We start from the raw sequence: 13,174 nt of genomic DNA on the forward strand, positions 1-13,174 counted from the left end.
CTGCCCTGGTTTCCATAACCCTGTCCACCACTTCCATAGCCTCTGCTTCCTCCAGAGTAACCAGGGCCGCCTCCTCCATAACCACCGTCATTGCCAAATCCATTATAGCCATCCCCACTGCCACCATATCCACCACCACCACGGNTGCCACCAAAGCCNCCACGACCACTGAAGTTCCCTCCTCGACCAAAATNGTCATTGCCACCAAAGCCNCCTCCANGACCNCCACCAAAGTTTCCAGAACCACTGCGACCTCTCTGGCTGGAAGAAGCACTAGCCATCTCTTGCTTTGACAGAGCCTTTCTTACTTCACAGTTGTGGCCATTCACAGTATGGTATTTCTGAATAACAATCTTATCCACAGAGTCATGGTCATCAAAGGTAACAAAAGCAAAGCCCCTCTTTTTTCCACTGCCTCTGTCAGTCATAATTTCTATCACTTCAATCTTCCCATACTGCTCAAAATAATCTCGCAGCTGATGTTCTTCAGTGTCTTCTTTAATACCACCAACAAAGATCTTTTTCACAGTTAAGTGGGCACCTGGTCTCTGAGAATCTTCTCTTGACACAGCTCTCTTATGTTCCACAACTCTTCCATCCACCTTGTGTGGTGTTGCCTTCATGGCAGCATCCACTTCTTCCACAGTGGAATATGTGACAAACCCAAAGCCCCTGGATCTCTTGGTATTTGGATCTCTCATTACCACACAGTCGGTTAGTGTTCCCCATTGCTCAAAATGGCTCCTCAGACTCTCGTCAGTTGTTTCGAAGCTCGGCCCTCCGATGAAGAGCTTCCGCAGCTGTTCTGGCTCCTTGGGAGACTCTGACTTAGACATGACGGCAGGGTTACGAGAGCCTTCAGCGATGCTTCCTTGGCAACGTCAAAGAGCAGAAAGCGGACCCGTCATTTTTAATATAACAGGGTTTGGCACAGAAAAATAGTCAATATTGCATTTATATAAAATATTAAATTACTGTTTATACTTCTCCAAATATAACATCACGGTGTGTGAAATATAATAATGTTGATTTGCATTTATTGAAAGTGTTTTGGGTTTCTATGCATAGTCTTTTAAATAATTTGTAGCTAAGGTTGCCTGAGCCTCCTTCAGGGGGACTCATGGTGTCAGCTCATCAAGACACAGTCAACATCTGTTTTACCTTAGAGTCTAATATCTGAAGTATGTGGAGACTTTGCATTAGTTGCACTGGCTTAAGTTTGTGTGTCTGTGTTCGTATTTATTTATGCTAGAAGATCACCAGGCTTCTACGATAAAAATCACATATTATATTGCCTGATATGATCTCCAATATCATAGTTTCTAATAAATTCTTATTATGATTTAGTCCTCTAATCTTCTTAGATATCATTGACATGTACTGTGATGAGATTCTTTATCTTGGTATCCATGACTATATTACTTGGATTGCACTAGATAGCACTGAAAATATTTCTTAATTAAGTTTCTCTCTGTTCTGAAGTGAAGGGTCTACACAGCAATATTATCTCAAGGCATAAATGGAGAGGACTCTGTTTCCTTTTTATCTTTCCTCTTTGTCCTTTATAATACTAATTTAGATACAGTGATTATATTCCTTCCACCATGTGCCAATTCCTCTTAAATAAATAAGAGGCTTCAGTATTTGGGGACATAACAACGAAACTTGAAGAATGATGGACTAAAAAAAAGACAACAACAATAAAAACCTCTATATGTATGAAAATTTAGGAAAGAAAATAATGAACTAAGAAATCAAATGATGTTTCTGACCAGATAAAATAAGACTCTACATATTTTCATAAAAGCCAATGTAATTAAAACTCAGAGTGCAAAAGCGCTCAGTGTCAATGGTGGTTGTTGACCCGTATCTAGGTCATAAGCCTCAGTAGAGGATGTAATGTAAGCTGAGGTTGTTTTTAGTCTGCCATAAAGCATGTATGCAAATAAAAACAAATTTTAAAATAAGATTTCAAGGAATAGTATCCAAAGCATGAACCCAAGGTTAATAACTTTTGACTAAATCTATAAATTGAAGCCATATTTCTGAATGTCTTCAGCTTCCACTATCTCCTGCTAACGATTTTCCTCTAAGCATAAATTTCCACTGCTTAGCTACTTCTCACCTCTTAAAACATACATAATGCTATTATTGGTGTTATTGAAGCCTTGCAGGGATTTTCCCCCAGTTAAATTTATTTTAGAAAGAAAAGCATCTTTTAAAACTAGTTCTTCATGCCCAGCTTCTCAGTACATTTGGGCATTACATCACAGTGGGCATTTCATGTGCCTTTAAAGGTATTTATTAAAAAATAATTTTAGCATTTGTATATACAAATATATAGTAGAGTATGATGTTGTGATATACATAATACAGAAAAATAAAGGAAAGATAACTAAATTGTTAACAATCTTAAAATATTTATTTTATGTTAAAACATTTGAAATTAATATCCCAAGCAATGTTTAAAAATATTACTGCACATAAGGTTCACAATTAGTTCTTGCTGAGTTGTTTGTCATGTGGGATATGAGATAAGAGTTACATTTTTCTTCATGCCTGTTCATATTTAATTTTCCAAAATCAGTACTGCCTTTACCCCACATTGTAGTCTTAGACCGTTCACATAAATGTAGCAAGCAATAGTTTAGTATTGGGCTCCTTTTTGGTCTATGTTTTTATTTGCTTTTTCTTTTTTCTTTTTTTTTTCTATTTTATTTTTTGTATTGTGTTGATTTTGTTTGTTTATTTTAGGTCTAAGAGTCTTTTGTATAAGTCATGCTTGTTTTGTTCTTGTTTAATTTTATGACTCCAGAGAGATCTAAGGATTTGTCTTTCCTTTATTTTAGTGACTGTCATTGACAGAAAATGCCATCAAACACACATATCATGTTGATATTGTTAGCATTTAGATGTCTTGGAAAAAAAATTTATTTTAAAATCTGATCGCCATTGTAGCTGTGTTGTAAGGTGAATCTTAAAGTGGTTGATCATTAAGAGAGAGAAATGTTTTTCTCATGGTACTTAGTTATAAAGGCAGGTAAATTGCTAAGGACTCCCAGTCATGTTTTGTGTTTTGATATGTATGGGGCTCTCTTGTGCTTTCTTCTTTTTGTTTTTCTTTTCTATTTTTTCTCTTGTGCTTTCACTATGACATAAACATCTAAAAGACTTTGTCTGAGGGTGGCATCACTGAGTCCAAGTCTGTAAGTCCTGATAAGCTTTTCCTGTTTTAAATCACCCAGTTCCACAGATTCTGTTGTAGCTATGTAAAACAGTCAGGACAGCAAGATGATAATTGTGACAATATTCATGTGCAAAAAAAAATCTGTATACTTTTTCACATTTGTAGGGTTTTGAAAAATGTTTAAGATTTGCCAGTATATATAAGGTCTTCCCTTACATATGTTTATTTCTAAGTATTTTGTTTTAAAGAAAAAAATGTTTTATTTCCTTGAAGATTAATAGTAAAAAGAAATGCAATTAATATGTGTTTTGTACTATACATTTTTACTGAACATCTCCGTTGTAGCAATATTGTAGTCTTAATTATCAAAGGAAACAATTTTTAAATTTTTTTAGATTTTTTTTCTTGCACATGTATTTGTGTACCACTCACACACACAGTGCCCATGGAGGCCAGAAGAGTCCATTGGACTCCCTGGAACTGGTGTAATAGACAACTGTGAGCCTTTATATGGGTGATGGGAATTGAACCTGGGTCACCTGGAACAGTAGCAAGTGCTGTAAATCATTCAGCGATCTCTAACCCCCTAGCCCAATCATTTTAAAAAGTATTTTTATTAATATCTCTTATTTCTCTGTGATGCCTAATTGCTCTAGTGAGGGTTTACTGTACTTTATAACATTTTATTTTAAAATTCCAGTCATTTTTGTTTCTATATTTCTAATAACAAATCAATGCATTTAAAAGTCTTGATGTATAATAATATATGTGGTATAGTCTAGTAATAATTGTTTCAGTTACTGTTTTATTGTTGAAAAGGTATATTACAACCAAGGAAACTTATTAAGGAAAACATCTAATTAGCCACTTTCTCACAATGTTAGAGGGTAGGTAGCTTATATCTGATTTGAAACAGTGAAGATGGGGAGCAGAGTTAGAAATCAATCCTAGATGTGTGCTTAGATAAGCTAATTGATGTAGGTTTATTAATAGAGATGTTGAAAATGGGATGACTGCTAGATTGATAGCTGAATTTGGGATATTTTAAATACGAAGTGCCTGAAAAAGCATTCAATGTGAAATGTCAAATTCTTAGACCAGAGAAGAGATTTGGGCCTCATAAAGAAATGCCTCATCGGCATGCAAATATATGTAAATCTGCTAGATGTTATTTCCTAAATGAAGCAAAGAGTGGAGGAAAGGAATTATTTGGTAAGGAGGGTGTTCTGAGCATAAAACAAGGAAGACTATATCAACCACTGAGAAACAAATGGGGGTGATAACCAGACAGCAATCTGAAGGATTTAAAAAGTAGCGCCAATTTCAGAAAAGTACCCATTGCTCTCTAAATAACATTCCTATAATTCAATGTATAAAAAGTAGACTCAATGGCGTCTGAAAGAGAATAAGATAAAAGAAGTAAAGGCAACAGATATAGGTAATTTCGAAGACAATTGGGTAGTACACTAGAGACACCCATTCTGCAAATATTTTTAGTATATATATATTGCTCTGTGCATTTCTGTCTCTCTTCTTTTCCCTCTTTTTCTTTCTCCATTTATTTTCTTCTATCCTTATCCTTCTGGCTTCCCCTTCATTTGTACCTTTCCTTCTTTTATATTGTAAATATTGGAGATAGCATAAATGTCTACAATGATAATTAAGTGAATACTAACTTCATCAACATTACACCATGATTATTTAAAACTACACCAATTCCTCTTTCAACTATAGAAGTAAAAACACATGCCTCAGTATATAGCTGTAGATAGTGCAAGCCATGCACTCTGTAAGCCACTTCAGTTGGTATCTGAACTTGTGTGCACTCTTAACCATGGAACCATCTCAGCCACAGATATAATTGTTTTTAAATTTGACTTTCTCTGCCACAAATGAGTTTTCTAGTGACATTATCCTTGTTGTTAATCATTGTTTTAGCAAATTTTGTATCCCTTTGATAGACTATCTCATGCAAATCAGCATGAAGATGGGAAGATTGTTAGATAACCATTTCAGAGGTGTCAGTCCAAAGTATTTGGCTTTGTTGATTTTGTAGCTGCAGTGAGGTATACGTTCATAGTAAGGAGAGTATGTGCTATGCATTGCTCACCTCACTGTAGACAAGCAAAAATAGAAAAAAGATGGGGTGAGTGGCTTGATAAGATGCAACATCCAAAGATGTAACTCCAGCAATCTCCTTCCTACAATGATGTCTAAATCATCTTATCATTTCCTGAACCTCTTCAAATAGTTCCATCAGTTGAAGAACAAGGCTATTTAAAACAGTAGTATTTTTAAAATGTACTGTATAAAAATCACAACAATTAGGATCAATTTAATCTTAATAATTTAAAAGGAAATAGTTTCAATCTGAGAAATTATCTCAATGTTAATGATTTCTATAATAATGAAATTAAAACAGTAATATATAATATTGAGAATTGCATAATTATAGAAGGCTAATTCTTCATGGAAAGTTATTTTTTAACTTAGAAAACTTGAAAGCTTTGTATATCTTATTTATTCTGGCATAGAGAAAATGTTTAAGAATACCACTACAAATAGATTCATTCATGTCCTTGCAGATATTTATTCAAAAGAATGTAGGAAAACTAGTCAATTTTATCTTTGCTTTAGACTTTTTATAATGGCATTTAGATCAAGTACCCCTCATCTGTTTCTAAAATTTTTGTTTTTATTAAGCTATTCCAGTTGCTTCTGTCTTTAAAAAGGAGTCATATTTTATAAAGTTGGTGATTAACTGAAGATAGTACCATTTGCCTTATGTTTTATTATCAACATCAACAAATAATATGACAGATAGAAGATAAAATGTGAGCCTCAAATTCAAGCAATGGGATTCTTAGTATTGAGAACACAACTCACTTGAATGCCCTACTTGAAACATAACAATGATAAAAATACTATTTCTGGAGGGGATTACATCTGGCTATTCATTTTTAAACCAGCACAGTATATTTGATGGGAAAGTAAAATTGTTTAAATTAGGGGAAACAAAGGTGAACAACAGTATTCCCTAAGTTTATGTTTTAATTTTATGCATCACATGCTCCATTTCAATTTAAACATATTGACTTTAATGACAACAAATAATATTACACATATGTTCTCACAGTTGTTAACATCATGAGTTTTATTGGTTATTCTCACTCTGATTATTCCCTTATATGCACAAACTTTTAGAATTACCTAAGTTAAAAAATAACTTCCCATGAAGAATTAGCTGTCCCATATTATGGAAATTATGCAAAAGTAATATTGGCATGATTTTCATAGCAATGCATGTTTATGGTTATGAAAGAAAAATATATCACATTCTGCATGATTTTAATATGTGTTTTTAGAGTATACACAGATTGTGTATGTGCAGGTTAGGTTTGGCAAATAGAGTTGACAAAAATTCATGGGAAGAATTTTTGTGGAATTGCCCCCATCAAACAGCTTTAGTGGCATTTTTCTTCATTCCTGAATGATGTGGAAACGATCTGCACACTGAGGGTGTTATCATTATTCTACAGGTGTTCTTGAATTATGTAATGAAGCTAGTTGAGCAAACCATAGTAAGGGGATGCTTAGTTGCATTAGTTAGTGTTCTCTAGAGAAACAGGGCCTATAGAATGAGAGAGAGAGAGAGAGAGAGAGAGAGAGAGAGAGAGAGAGAGAGAGAGAGAGACTGACTGTGGTTCAGCTAGTTCAACTATGGCCGCCAACCAATAGAAACTCCCAAGAATTCAGTAGTTGTTCAGTCCATAAGTCATAATGTCTTCGTTTGTCTTCAGTATAACCCTGAATCCCAAGAAATAGGTTCCAATGCCAGTGAAAGAATGGACTAGCTAATAAGGGCAAAAGTAAGCAGGGAAAACGATTAAGTTTCATTCTTTCATGTCCTGAGCCATCAGCAGGTATAGTCTAGATTAAAGGTAGATATTTCTACCTCAAAAGTTCTGGATTAAAATTGAATCTTCCCACTTGTCAATGTCATTTTTATTTCTTCAGATGAAGAGATGAGATGAGAGCTGTACCCAAGCTGTTGTCCCAAATGACGTGGGCTGAGTCTAGAGCATGTCTTTCTGTGATCTAACTATTCCTAGGCCTAGGCCAGGAAGTTTTTTTCCTCTATACAATCTTACATTCTACAAGCCCGGACCTTGAAGCCTTCATCTTCCAGTCTCTATCTGCTAGACTAGGACTAGACTGTTCCAAATTCTGAGGCTTATTTTGGAGTAAACTCACTCTTTCTCGCTCTTTCTGAACTCTGCCTGACAGATTCAACTGGGATATTCTGGTTCAACCTCCTCTCCAAACTTTTGACTTAAATTGGCTTCTCTTGGCTTCTGAATTAATTTTTCTGTTTGGAAAACCTGCCTCTGAACTCTCTGAACACAAACTGAACTGCAGTGACTATACTAACAGAAGAGAACTGAGTGGAACTGCAAGAACTAAACTGAACCCGCGCACATTCAATTCAATTTTACAGACGTCAACTGACCAACATGCCATTCAAATGAATGGCACTGAACTCAACTAAAATCCTCTTCATTCTGTCCTTGAACTGCTTTTAAGTAGCCTCTTTTTCCTGTCCTAATGGGAGTTGGGCATATCCTATCTCTGACTCATTTCTGTCAAATATTTCTCTGATGTTATTTTGTCTGATCCTCAATCAGACAGTATCATTTTGAGATTAAAGGTATGTACTAAGGGTGTGTCTGTATTTTAGCCAGATTACAAAAACCTAGGTATTTGGATGTGATCTCTTGCCACAGTCTTGACGCTGCTGGTTTAAATTCTTGTACACCTACCTGTAATCCTAATCAAATATGGGTTTTCTCAATTCAAATTATTTAATTAAGAAAAAATATCTCTATTAATAGAAAAGTAAAAATGTTTCAAAATCGACAATAAACCAGTATCCAAAGGAATGATAGGTGATGTCCTGAAATTTTGTTCTGGGGTCCAGCTGAGCAATAGACTTGTTTATTCAATTGGCAAGAGTAGGGCTCATTATGAAGTGTGATTATGCTACACGGAGCTATGATGGTTTCTGAGTGGTAGAATTCACACAAGTTCTCCGTTATTTGTCTAAGGATCATTCTTTGTGCAAACTTTGATGTAGATGAATTGGTTTCTTAATCAATAATTAATTGTCTATTTTGCTACAGCTATCCTGTTTCCTGGACAGTACTGTTGTGGTAGATGTGAAGAACTTCAGACAATGCAGCAAGAAAGATGTGCTAAAGTTTACATCTCTACCCACTTCTGTTTCAGTATCCTCTTCTGGTTTAAATGTAACTGTGAGGTGAGGTGGGTAGAAATGTTCTGAGAGGAATTGGACTAATTACATTGCCTAACAAAGACTCTTAGAAGAGACCTAGCCTGATGCCATGAGTCTCCTGCATAGAAAGTATGACTTGGCCAGATGAGGATCCAACATTGAGTGTTCCCCAATGACCAGATTAATTTTCTGAAGGGAACACATATATAGTCAGGTGGATTGTCTGTACTTTTCTATTGTATGCTAATTCTGAAGGGGGTATGCAACACATAGGAAGAACAATTTCAACCAACCAGACCCCCAGAGCTCCCTGGGACTAAACCACCAACCAAAGAGTAAACATGGAGTGATCCATGGCTCCAACTGCATGTATAGCAGAGGATGGCTTTGTCAAAGATCAATGGGAAGAGAGACCCTTGGATCTATGAAAGCTCAATGCCCCCAGTGTAGGGGAATGCCAGGGCAGGGAGGCTGAGGTGGGTGGGCTGGTGCGGGGAGCATCCTCATAGAAGCACAGGGGGGGGGGGAGGAAAGGATAGGAAACCTTTTCTGGAGAGGAAACCTCCAGAAATATTTTGCATGAGATATCCAAATATATTTTAGAGTCTGCCATTTGTAGATATATAATGCTATATACATTTTTTGTTCTAAAATTCAATCCTATCATTTCACCTTCCTTGCTTGCATATACTCTACCAAAATTTCTATGGTATAACCAAATAAGCAAAGAAGAAATATGCCCTTGCTTAACCAGGGATCTATTTTATAAATATTCTTAAAACTTGTGATGTGTGGATCCTTCCCACGTTAGAGCTTCTATGTTCCCAGATGAAACACACACACACACACACACACACACACACACACACACACACACAGCCTCTATATTTAATATGTCTTATGCAGCACAATAGCTGGGCAACTGCCTACTGTCTATGCTGTTAGAATCTACCTTAATTGATAGCCCAAGTTATTACTTACTATGATTCATCTGAGTTACTCTTAGCTCTAACCAGACAGGCCACTGGGATATCATCTTTAGGCCCAGAGGACATGGCAACTCTTCTTGCTTCACTATCCAATGGCCCCTCTCTTGTCTCCTGCACACTCTTCTAAGGCATGGCTACTTTCTCCTTCCTCTTCCTCTTTGTCCCAAGGCCAGGAAACCTAAATGACATTCATGTGCCCTCTCCCTAGCTATTGGCTGCACATATCTTTATTTACAAATCAGAGTTAACTGGGGGAAGAATCCTTTGGTGTCTTGTGCAGAATCTCTGTGCACACAGTTTTGAGGGACCCTAATTAACATTAGAATATAAACAGCATTAGACCAAACCCATTACAGGAATCTTACTCTGTATTTTGCTTATTTATTTATTTTCCTTAACAGCTAAGATTTAAGGAGAAAAAATAAAAACTTTATTTCTTGTCTCACTTTACCTCGAGTGTGTTTTTCCACTTGGTAACCTTTTGCACATCACTCAAGTCTTGTACCATAGCTCTTTTGTTGTTACTGTCATTGTCGTTGTTTTATTTGTTTGTTATTGTTGTTTTTGAGACAGGGTTTCTCTGTGTAGCCCTGGCTGTGCTGGAACTCACTCTGTAGACCAGGCTGGCCTCGAACTCAGAAATTTGCCTGCCTCTGCCTCCCAAGTGCTGCGATTAAAGGTGTGTGTCACCACCGCCCGGCACCATAGGTCTTCTCAATACTTTGGGTCTTCTCAATACTTTCAGAGAGGACATTATATTGAAAGTAGAAAAAAAAACCTATTTAATATTTTTCTCAAGTACACTTTTAATGTATGTTGAAGTAGAAACTTAAGAGTTCTTTGGAAAGTCATTTGCATGGTGTTTTCCTGGGGCAAACATATAAAGCGACATTTAGCTGAAGAAGACACAGGTGAAAGACAAAGGCAGATTCATGAAGAAACATTTAGCTGTAGCAAACTCAGGAGAAAGGATATTCTGCTAAAGCAAGCAGATGAAAGGACACACGATGAAGGAGTCTTTGCTGAGGATGCATGTATTGTCCTGCCTTACACTGCTTACTTGAGCTGCATTTGTCAGGACTCCATAGAGAGAAATGAACCAAAAAAAAAAAATTTTTTTTTTCTTGGTGTGCTGCAGTTTCTTGACACTTCCATGGACTCTGGATGATTGGCAGGATGTCAGCTGGGTCAGATGCGGAGGCTGAGCTTGGCTTTGTTTGCGTAGCTAAATGGTTGTTGGTCTGGATTCTTCCATGATCTTCACTTCTCTAAGAGAGGCACAGCTAAGAACTTTTTCTGGCGTTCCTCTTGTCCCTGGTTCCTCCTGCCGGCTTGTAGCCGAGGCTAATGCCTGGCTGTCTCTGCTAGGTGAGGCCACCACTGCTGATTCATGTTTGCTATCCCAATGCTACTGAACTAGACTGCTGGTATCTGTGAAGTATTTACAAGTGGATCAAGCTGCCACTGCTAACCTGTGAACTGACCTGCTGATATTCAGACAATACAAAAAATGAGAGTTGCGCCAAAGAATCATTTCTAAATAGGGCCACTTACCTGTATCCATTCTTTTCCACTACCACTGGTGGGTGGTAGCCAAAAAGGGAGGTTAAAATGTTTAAGAACCATCATTAAAAATAGCATTTGAAAAAAATGAAAGTTACAGTATGTCTCTAACCAAACAAACAAATAAACAAACAAATAAAAAAGATCTCTTTTCCTTGATTCTCATCTGGATTTTCTCAATGTTATTTTCCTTAGGCTCCTCTATAAGTTCTTTTATTCTCTTTCTTAAGTGTTACTGCTCATTTTGATAGTATACATCTTTATACATTATTACTGCTTTGAAATTTTTGATGTTTTCATTGTTTTCCATTATTTCTATTAATATTTGGACATATTGTTTGCTTATAACCTTAAATGATACATCTACCCAGTTCTTACTTTTCCCATAATGATTATTTGAGGCATGTATTATGTTTATTATTTTATACTTTCAGATCTATAGCAATTTCCAGTAATCTGTACATTTTATCACAAACAATAACACATATCTAAGATTAAAAATATAGTTTTTATAGTTGTGATGTACATCTTAGATTATTTTAATAGTGATGACAGAATATGAGCACAATGATGATGGCTAACATTGTCGGGGAGACCACTGTGACACAGGCATTGTACCAAGTGCTTTATATATACCAGTTTATTTGATTCCCAGAATAGCTTTAAGAATTAAACATTGTTAATTATTCCATTCTAAGTATGAGAAAATTAATGTAAAATGTGATTAAGTTACCTCATCAAGTTTCATTCCAAAAGACATAAAAGAATCAAGGAGTGGACTTTAGACCCACTCAAGAGGAGTGAGATCATGTCTGGTACTCAATGTTAATGATGTCATGATTATTGAAGGAGAATCTGCAACCTTTAAATTACTAAGGTAGGATAATCTCTACTAAAAAAAATCGATAAATATTTGTCCTTATACTTATATATAAGTTTAGTCTTCATTTGTCTTCAAGGACATTTCTCTTTGCAATAAGCCACTACAAAACAAAACAAAGCAAAAAAACATCAAGTCAAAACATGACATTGTAGAGTGACATCTTAATGGATATATGTTTTTAAAAACTCATGCAACTATCACTCATGGGAAACTGTGCAAAAAAGGGCAGAAAGATTGTAAGAGCCAGAGATTCAGAGTTTGCTATGAGATTTTGTCTCCTTTCAATGTCAGAAGCTACACCCATAAGGTCTCACAAACAAGAACAACCAAATGTGAAATGAATGAGGATGACACAAGTCAACAAGACTTAAACCCTACAAAAAGAATCATAGGCAACTGAGGAAAGCTGAGAGTAAGAGAGGTGGCTTTTCCTAGGCAAGAACATACAAGTTGGTTGTCTAATGCTAAATGGTCAGTCCTGAAAGTATGAGCAATATTATATGGACTGAGTTTTATATATATATAATGTATATATGTGTGTTCATATGTTATAGAATTCCAAATGTTAAAGACATGGACAACCATAATGATTAATTAAAAAATATGTGAATCTTTTATTTGTCAACAACTAACAGAGGGCTCATGCATCATAGGTTCTAGGTGCTGATGCTCAAGGATACAGTATTGTTAAATCAAACATCAAAGAGACCATACTTCACTTCAAATTTATAATGAGGGTGAGAGTAAGCCTCAGATATTCATTCCTGGCAGAATATAATAATTATTCCAGATATAAGATGACAATAATTTTTTACTTATACTTTATTCGTGTATTTTAGTTTAAATAATTGTTTTGCTCAATACATACAGACCAAAGTAAAGACCCTGGAAATCTCAAATGTATTACCAAAACAGAAATAACTTTTGGAGTTGTGGGGGGTTGAGAATAATCTTAGTAAATATAAAATTCAGTGAGGACAATTATGGTTTTACCTTAGTCACTTCAATATGACATTCATTCATTAATTCATTTGTTTGTTTAAATTGTATTGTGTTGAAATATAATTTATCTATGAATCACAGACTGGTCTTGAACTCCCAGTTTGGAAAATTCATCCTTTAGTCTTACATGCAGCTCATACTACATATATGTTATGCTTTTTGTAGACAAGGTGACATTTATTTATTTTATATTTTTATTTTATTTTATTATTATTATTATTTTCTTTATTTACATTACAAATGCTATCCTGAAAGTT

The 13,174-nt window shown here is 35.6% G+C and overlaps 1 protein-coding gene and 1 pseudogene across 2 annotated transcripts in view; one reads left to right on the forward strand and one right to left on the reverse strand.

The window, feature by feature from the left end:
• Nucleotides 1–867, reverse strand: part of LOC110319534 — a 2,432-nt pseudogene extending 1,565 nt beyond the window's left edge.
• Galnt13 (polypeptide N-acetylgalactosaminyltransferase 13) overlaps nt 1–13,174 on the forward strand; it is a 571,919-nt gene that overhangs the window by 300,777 nt on the left and 257,968 nt on the right. The window lies entirely within an intron of this gene.

Source organism: Mus pahari, chromosome 3, assembly GCF_900095145.1.
Source record: "Mus pahari chromosome 3, PAHARI_EIJ_v1.1, whole genome shotgun sequence".
NCBI classification, from domain to species: domain Eukaryota; kingdom Metazoa; phylum Chordata; class Mammalia; order Rodentia; family Muridae; genus Mus; species Mus pahari.